The sequence below is a fragment of the Otolemur garnettii genome, unplaced genomic scaffold (genome assembly GCF_000181295.1).
Source record: "Otolemur garnettii isolate 467f Iridium unplaced genomic scaffold, OtoGar3 scaffold00129, whole genome shotgun sequence".
In the NCBI taxonomy this organism is placed as follows: domain Eukaryota; kingdom Metazoa; phylum Chordata; class Mammalia; order Primates; family Galagidae; genus Otolemur; species Otolemur garnettii.
Window position 1 is genome coordinate 576,812 of NW_003852524.1, and position 9,792 is coordinate 586,603.

Sequence of the window (9,792 nt, forward strand, 5' to 3'; positions counted from 1 at the left end):
AATATTAAAGTGGAATAATTGTGTTTTACATATAAGAAGAATGCGAGTTCTGGGGCCCTGGGGTGGAATGCTATAGTTTAAGTAAGTTCTGTCCCCTCTGAAACTCATGTTGAAATTGGATTGCCATCGTGGTGGTATTGGAAGGAGGGGCATAAGGGGAGGTGTTTGGGTCATGGGGGTGGATCTCTCATGAATAGATTAATGCTGTCTTGCAGGAGTTCTCGCTCTTGAGGGCCTGGGGACTGATTAGTTAGTGTGAGAGCTGTTTGTTACAAGTGAGTTTTCTCCTTGTGTTTGCTTTCTTTTGCACTGTTTCTGCAGCCAGAACTTCCTGGAAACACTTGGAGACTCGGTTGCATTGCATGTTGCAACCATCCAGGATGGACAAGACCTGAAACTATGGCTTGATTGGACCATCTCTCAGATCAAGCTTTTGTGTCTACATCATCACTTCCAGTGCACCCAGTGTCTCCAGACCTCACTGCTCCATTCTGAGTCTTCCTGGTCCTCCTGTCCCATTCTCACCTGCCATTGCTCTGCAATCAAGCAACTCCAAGCCTGCTGCCGCCAAGTTCATTCAACTCCGTCTTCATCCCCTGAAGCCATCTTCCCAGCACCAGCACGCCCACTGCCTTTCACTGCTCCAGGTGGCCTGACATTCCACATTCAACTGTTGCTTCTCCAGACCTGTTCACTGATTACTTTGTACTGAGGTCATTGATAAGAGGGACCACCACAAGGTCTTTTGAGCCATCCACTGAGCAGCCAAACCTTCTGGCTTGCTGGGCATGCCTTCACCAACCTTTTGCCACTCACTCACCTTTGACAATCAAGCCCCGGTTAATACCTGTCAATTGCCCTCCCCTTGCTATTGTTGAGACTGCCTGAGATCGCAGCTGAACCCTGCTCTCATTAGCTGCCCTAATTGCTCAACTGGATGCTGGACTTAACTACACCTCCCTCTATAACTTTTCTGTGATGCAGTTTGGTTCCCACCAGATTATTCAAGGATGCCACTAATTCCTGCCCCTCCCACAGGATGTGCTCGTGGGGCACCTGGACTTGCTCACTGGGCATCTCTCAGATGAGAGATCTGATGTCCCTAAGGGAGGGTATTCCTATTCTGGTGACTCTTCTTTACCCCTGTCTACAGTCTTGATCACCCCCTTAGATTTCTTATACCTTGGTATGGCTGGAAATCCCACTAGTGTTCTGGCTGCCCTGCCTCTGTCTCTCATCCCTGTCCTGCCTCTCAATGCCATAATATATAGTAGGGGAAGTTGTGGCAGCCATCTTACTAAAGAAATTATTCTCTTTGTATTGAAGATTTGGGAATATAGAATAGATTACTTTTTCTTTTCTTTCTTTCTTTTTTTTGCAGTTTTTTGGCCAGGGCTGGGTTTGAACCTACCACCCCTGGTATATGAGGCTGGCACCCTACTCCTTTGATCCACAGGTGCTGCCCTTTTCTTTTCTTTTCTTTCTTTCTTTCTTTCTTTCTTTTTTTTTTTTGAGACAGAGTCTCACTCTGTTGCCCTGGGTAGAGTGCTGTGTTGTCCTAGCTCATAGCAATCTCAGTCTCTTGGGCTCAAGAGATCCTCTTGCCTCAGCTTCCCAAGTAGCTGAAACTAAAGGTGCCCATCATCATTCCCAGCTAGGTTTTTCCCTAGTTTTAGTAGAGATGGAGGTCCTTGCTCTTGCTCAGGCTGGTCTTGAACTCCTGAGCTCAGGTAATCCACCTGCCTCTGCCTCCCAGTGTGCTAGGATTACAGGTGTGAGCCACTGTGCCTGGCCTTATAGAATAGATTTCTAAAGCTGTGTCAAGAGCCCTGAAATATTCTGAGATGCGATTTCTAAGAAAATACAATACAGTAGACCCTCCATAGTTGACTACCTCCCTACATTAACCACTTTCTTAAGTTGACCTAATTTTCAGAGACTGGACATGCACCACATGTACAAATCAGTATAGTAGACCAGTTCCTTTTGTTGACCACCTCCATTTGTTCACCATTTTGTTATAGTCCCTTGAGTGATTAACTTTACAAAGGTTCTCCTCTATTTTGCGTAAGAAAGAGATTGGCTTTAATCTAGAAATGATAATACAAGCAGCTGGAGAATAAAAAATTATTCATTCTAAATGGCTCGTAATTAAAAAGAAAAAAGAAAGGATTTTAGGTTAGGCATAATCTGCACATTAGAGGACCAGTGTGGATGAATAGCTTGCTCAGAACCCCAAATTTCCCCTTCTTATTTAATTGCCTTTGTTTTCCTTTCCGGTCTGGTTGTCCTTGGTGCTTCATCACTGAGTGATGCATTGTCTGAGTGCATTGTCTAATGATCTAACAGTTGTTACTTTAATATTCATTGTTAAAATTAAAAAAAAAATCTTTTGCAAGCACTTTTGTGTTTAGTTTCAGTTTATGTGAGATCAACTTATTTTAAATTAAAAGTTTATAAAACTTTCATTTCTTTACTCTGAAACAGATGTACTAAAATTCCATTGCCCTGTATTTAAAAGGCTCATATAAACAGACTACTAAAATACTACCATATTAAAAATAATATGACTGCAAGAGAATGTTACCGACAACTGAGCCAAAGTGGGTATGGAGAGGTGCTCAAGTTGTACCAAGGTACATATTTGTCAAGACAATGTACTCTCGGACCTTCCTGATGAGATAAATTACTCTTTGTCCTCATAATTAAAATCAAGTGAAACATGGACGTAATTTTAAGGAATTTTAATTTTAAGGAAAAGCTAGTTGGTGATGTGGAGAGGGATAGGAACCTCAGGAGACAGCACCTGTGTTTCCCTTAGCTTGGTCCTGGCATGTGGGGTGTGGTACAAGTTATTTATTACTAATAGTAAAAGCACTAAAATTCTACTTTCTAAAAATACACAGATTTCAGTGTAGTCAGAATTATCTCTATGATAGCATTTATCTCATGTTCTTACAAGTATGCTTCTTGAGCGAGAAAGATTGACATTAGAGCAAGCAGCATGGAATGCCATATTATCGATAACCTGTGTATCAGTGTCCCCAGAAGCACTGTGGAGAGCAAGCCTACCTGAAATACAACCAATGTAAGTGGCAACTAAAAATGATTACCATGTTTTACTTACAGGAAGAATGTATTTGAGTTCTGTAAAAATTGTGGTACTCCAGTAACAGTGCCACTTGTGAGATTATGATCATGATATGCTATGAAAAATGTTGAGGGTGAAAAAGTGAGACTCAGTCTCTAAAAAAAAAAAAAGAAAGATTTTTTTTTAAATATCATGAAGTAATTCAAATAAAATGAAAGCTCAGAAAATTGAATAGTTGTTTAGCCATCTCAAATTTCAAATGATATGTATTCACAAGAAATAAGCAGAAAGAGTAACCAAGGATGAGTATAGAAATGTAGCAAATCTTTATAAAAATGTTATAAGGTAAGACCCAAACGAATGGAGGGCTGGGGAAAAAAGCAGTGGGGGAAAAGGGAAATGAAAGGCTTTTGTAAGGCTTTTTTTTTTTTTTAGTCAAAAAGAACAAGGAAGGGAGAGTGATAAGTGCAAGATGGTGAATACGAGGTCCTAGCTTCCTGTCCCCAACAGAAAGTCAACTAACAACTATTTCACAAAAAAGAACACCTTTATGAAAACTCTGCAACTTGGGAATGAGCCTGACACTAATGTGGACCACAGAATTGAATAAAAACCACATTAGAAGGGTCCTAGGAATAACCTTCTTTTCACTAACACATTGTCCCTGCTTGTCTCCCAAAGCTCACACAAATAGGATTACTTTGCACATATGGTTTTTGCTCAGAAAAAGAACCAGCTATGGACATCCAGCTTCCCTCACATCCTGAGATATACCCCAAGAAGCCCACTGTAGTCTTGCTTCATGGAGCACATTGGACCAATGGCGTGGCTAGACTGCCTGGGGTCAGGTAGAAACAAAGACAGGAGGTGGATCTCACAGTGACCTTGGTGGTAGCTCTGTGTTCCTGCCAGGTATGCTACCTGATCAGCGATACCAGGCAATAGCATAGCGTACCTGCAAACCCAAGCTGGTATGTTCAGAAGAATTGTGGGAGGTTCAACCTGGATCGCATCTCCAGATGTCCAGAATCCATGCCTAGTCTCAGAGCCCACTCCAAAGCTCTGTGTAGTTAGAGAGATACCCACCACAATGTATTTCTGCAGAGCACCAGGCCTATACATTCTTGACATGGGAGGCCAAAAAGTGGTTTGGCCCAGTCCCAGAGCCCACTCCAAGGCCCTACTCAGGCAGGGAGGCAAGCCTCAACTATACATTTCTATGGTGTGTAAACTCAGGTTCCATTTGTCAAACAGTGATTCTAACATCAAAACCCAATCTGCAGCCCTGCTCAGCTGCAGAACTCAAACAGTATAGTACTGCCTGGGGAAGGAATAATAGATCCTGGGACCCGGCCTGATCAGAGATCATATATTGCCCAGTATTTATTATTATTATTTTTTTTATTAAATCATAACAGTGTACATTAATACTATCATGGGGTACAGTGTACTGTTTCTGTATACAATTTGAGATACTTTCATCCAACTGGTTAACATAGCCTTCATGTCTTTTTCTTAGTTATGGTGTTAAGACATTTATATTCTACATTTAGAGAGATTTACATGTACCCTTATAGGATGAACCATAGGTGTTATTCCGCCAATCACCCTCCCTCCACCCCGCCTCCACCCCTCCCCTCTTCCCATGTTCCTGGGCTAAAATTGGGCTATTGCTTTCCTATGAAAGCTGTAAATTAGTTTCATAGTAGGGCTGAGTACATTGGATACTTTTTCTTCCATTCTTGGGATACTTTGCTAAGAAGAATATTTTTCAGCTCCATCCATGTAAACATGAAGGAGGTAAAGTCTCCATCTTTCTTAATGGCTGCATAGTATTCCATGGTGTACATATACCACAATTTATTGATCCATTCATGGATCGATGGGCTCTTGGGCTTCTTCTATGACCTAGCAATTATGAATTGTATTGCCCAGTCTTTGTATCTACCTGATAGAGAGCCAAGCCAGTGGTTACACTGGACAGCAGAGCTCAGTCAGCAGACCCACACAACCTCAGAAACAGCCAACTAGAGAATCTGACCTATCCAGAATCATAGGCTAGGTTAAGTAGAGAAGGTCTAAGTCTGCAAAAGAACACCTGGAAAGGCTGGAAGAGGTGGCTGTCTTCTCAAATACACAGACACAAATTCATTGACACAGGGATTATGAAGAATCAGGGAATTGTGACATCACCAAAAGAAACTGATAAAACTCCAATAATAGACTGTAAAGAAAGAAAAATTTATGTATATACAAGGACTGATAAGGAATTAAAAATATCCTTTTAATGAAGTTCAGTGAATTTCAAGAATATATACATAGAAAATTAAATGAAAATTTGGAGAATAATACATAAAGAAAATGAGAAATTTGACAAAGAAATAGAAGGTCAAAAAAGAAACGGAAATTCTTAGAAATGAAGAATACAGTGACTGAACTGAAAATTCAGTAGAAAGCATCATCAGCAAGATGATGAGAAAGATTCAGTGAGCTCAAAGACTGAATATTTGAAATTATTCAAAAGAAGAAAAAGAATAAATTATTTCTGCAGGAATTATGTGACAACATCAAGAGAGCTAACATAAAAAAATGGAGAGAGAGAAAAGTAACATACACATAATAGTTCAAGAAGAGAGAGAGAAAGCATAGAAAGCATATTTATATGAATAATATGGCTAAAAACTTAACAAATTTGAGGAAAGATATCTACATTCAGATACAAGAACTACAAAGGTCTCCAATTAACTCCAACCCAAAGAGGCGTTCACCAGGACACATACAAGGTATTACAGTTAAGTTTGTGAACTCATCCTATAAAAGGTGCTATACACTTCATTGCAGAATATCACTACTGTCATCTTCAAAGTACTCCCCTTGGGAAGCTATGCACTGATGCCAATGCCTAGTCCACCCTGCAAAGCAATGTTAGAACTCTTTTTCTGGATGGCCATCAGAGCCATCGTTGTTTTATCCTGGATATTTGGAATGTCATTTAAATGTCTTCCTTTTAATATTTCCTTTTTCTTTATCTTTGGGTAAAGAAAAAAAATCACTGGGGGAACAGATCAGGTAAATAGGGAAGGTATTCCAATACAGCTATTTGTTTATTAGCTAAAAACTCTGTCACAAAAATGTTGTGTGAGCTGGGGCATTGTCGTGATGCAAGAGCCATGAATTGTTGGCAAGTGTTCAGGTAGTTTTCATCTAGGTTTTTCATGCAGCTTTTTCAGCATTTTCAAATAAAAACTTGGGCTTGGTGTCTGTAGCTTAGTGGTTAGGATGTCAGCCACAAGCATCGGGGCTGGTGGGTTCGAACTTGGCCAGGGCCTGCTAAACAACAGTGACAATAATAACAACAACAACAAAAAAAAAATAGCCGGATGTTGTGGCAGGTACCTGGAGTCCCAGCTACTGGGAGGCTGAGGCAAGAGAATCACATAAGCCCAAGAGTTTGAGGTTGTTGTGAGCTATGACATGATGGCACTGTACTAAGGACGACATAGTGAGACTGTCTCAAAAAAAACAAAAACAAAATAGTAAACCTGGTTAACTGTCTTTCCAGTTGGTACAAATTTATAATGAACAATCTCTCTGATACCAAAAAAGGCAAGCAACGTTGTTTTGACTCTTGCTTTGGACTGACAGAACTGTTTTGGTTGTGCAGAGTTGGCTGACTTCCACTGTGCACTTGGATGCTTTGTTTCAGAGTTGTATGACATACCCATGTTTCATCACCAGTGATAACATGGTTCAAAACATCATTTTGCCTCTCCAAAAAGTCTTGATAAACTTTGACTCTCCTTTGCTTTTGTTCATTGGTGAGCTCCTTTAGGACCACTTTTGTACACACATTTCTTAGGCCAAGATTTTCATTCAAGATTTTCCTGTTCATTTATTGATGTTTACTTTGTCTGCTATGCTTCTTACAGTCGGCTGATATTTTGACATGAAATTTAACAAATTTTGACAATGTTTTCATCAGTTCAACTTGTTACTGGCCACCCTGACCATGGCCAGTGATGTTTCACTTACTTAGCAGACCCTGGCTGGGTTCAAACCCACAAGCCCCAGTGCCTGTGGCTGGTGCCCTAACCATTGATCTTTCACTTCTCCCAGAAAAATGTTACTAGGCTTTCACTTCTCCCAGAACGTTTATGCTATTTGTACACTGCCCTTTTCTTCAAGGCATTTTCCCCGTAAACTTGGAGTAATTTGTCCCTGGCTTCCACTTTTGCCAAGTCCAACAAGAAATTTAATGTTTGTTGATTATAACCATTCTATGAATCGTTATGTAATTGCTAAAATTTTATGCTAGCATTAAGTTACTTTAATTTAAGTAGACCAAGGAGGACACGCATCCCTCTGGGCTCTACATTAATAACCATCTCTACAGGCTCGGGCTTAATTTTGGGTACCAAATTTAAATAAGGACCTTGATAAACAAGAATATCCAAAGGCAGGCAATTAAGATTAGCAAGCTTCTAGAAACTTTAGGACCTAGGGCAGAAACTGTGGCTTAGTGCAGCAAATGGCTCTAACTGTTGCCCTTGGGGACTGTTCCAAGTCTGCTTAGATTGTTAAAACCGAGATTACTCTGCATGTAGAAATTTGGATTTAGCAAGATGGACTTTTGGATACTGCATCTTGACACTCAGCCTGGAGAATGATACAGGTGATGTAATGACTTTGAGAAACAGTGTTCTATAAACCGATGTTAGAAGCAGCATTGGGATTACAAACAAGCTGAGTGGCTTCACTTTTTATTTTTTAATTTTTTTTGCAGTTTTTGGCCGGGGCTGGGTTTGAACCTGCCACCGCCGGCATATGGGGCCAGCACCCTACCCCTTTGAGCTACAGGCACCACCCGGGGCTTCACTTTTTAAAAAAATTCCAATTTGGGGTTTATTTTTGGTAACAATCAGACTTAGAAAACAGTAGAGTAAGTAATATTAAAATAATATTACTGAGGACATCCATGGATATTCCAGGAGTTAGGGGTGAGGTAGAAGAGACACAGAAGGACGTTGTAAACTAAAAATCTCCTGGTTAATCACTTGGAATCCATCGGAAAAAAAAGGAAAAATTATTTTCTGTGGCTCAAGGAGTAGGCCGCTGGCCCCATATACCAGGGTGGCGGGTTCAAGCTCGGCCCTGGCCAAAACTGCAAAGAAAACATTATTAAAAGTTTATTTATTGATTTTGATGGAAAGATAATGCTAATATTATGTTGATAACTACATTTTATTGTTTAATTAATAATAAAGTTGGGGAGGGCACTTACCTACATATGAAAGCATATTAATATGCTTTTATGGATGCATTTGTACTATGCATTCAAAAATTAAAATTGAGACCTTGAGTATGGGAAAGTAAAAATTAGAACTATGTAAACATAAACAAATGAGCTCCAACTGTATTTTCAATTTATAATATATCCATATCAAGGAGGGAAAGAAGAAATAATCCAAATAACTTGGTTTCTTTTTTTAAATAAAAAAATTTTATTTTGTAGATTCATATAAAATTGTTGTTGGGTAGTGGTTGTGGGGCCTTGTTCTAGACTGGCCAGGGTGAAAGTCTAGGCTCTCACTCAGCTCTTGTAGGCATGGGGTGGGGATGGTACCCCGGGTTTTCCTATGGTCTTCGGAGTAGAGCAGTTATTGTCCAAAAGCTTTCTGTCTTGCTAGGCCTCTCCTTTCCTAGTCCTTTGGCTGCAGGACTGGTGTTTTTGTCTGTGTGTGTTAGCACAGCTCACAGCAACCTCAAATTCTTGGGCTCAATTAGTTCTCTTGCCTCAGCCACCCCAGTAGCTGGGACTACAGGCGCTCACCACAGCACCCAGCTATTTTTAGAAATAAGGTCTCACTCTATCTCAGGCTGGTCTTGAACCTGTAAGCTCAGGCATCCACCCACCTCGGCCTCCCAGCGTGCTAGGATTATAGGTGTGAGGCACTGCGGCTGGCCTGGCCTGGCCTGTAATCTTTTAAAAATATTTAAGTTATTAAAGATATTATTAAAGAAATAATATTAAAGAAAGTATTTGAGACTGAAGGAGACTAAAGACTAAATAACAGCTAAATGTAATATGTTATCCTGGACTGAATTCTGGACTAGAGAGGAAAAAATGTAAAGAACATTATTGGGATAATGGAAAATATTAAGGTAGGAACGGCTGGTTATGTAAAGAGTTACACCGATGTTAAATTTCTTGCATTTAATAAATATACTGATATTCTATAAGAGAATAAAGTCAATAGTTATGTTCTTAGGCGATGCACACATATCATTAAAAAGTAAAAGAGCAGAGTTTATTATGATGTCTGAAACCTGTTTTCCAACATATATTTGTAGAGAGGGAGAGATTGATATTGCAAATATGGCCAAATATTCATAACTGGATTAAGAATATTCTAGAGTTGGCTTGCAAATTTTCTGTGAGTTTGAAATAATTTTAAAGTTAAAAAAACCATGAGATAGTAAATCAAAGACTAAAATAAAGATAGGAAATAAAAATCTCGCTAAAGAGCCATCTCTGACTTATAGACAGATAATGTGATAAAACAATTTCTGTTCAGGGTGGCAGTGCTTGTGATCATAATAATCTTCCCATGTTTAACCTGTGCTGGAAGAAACACTAGTACCTTAATGAACACGAGTGATTAGATCATGTTCCTTCTCTTGTTAAAGGAAAACTAACATTG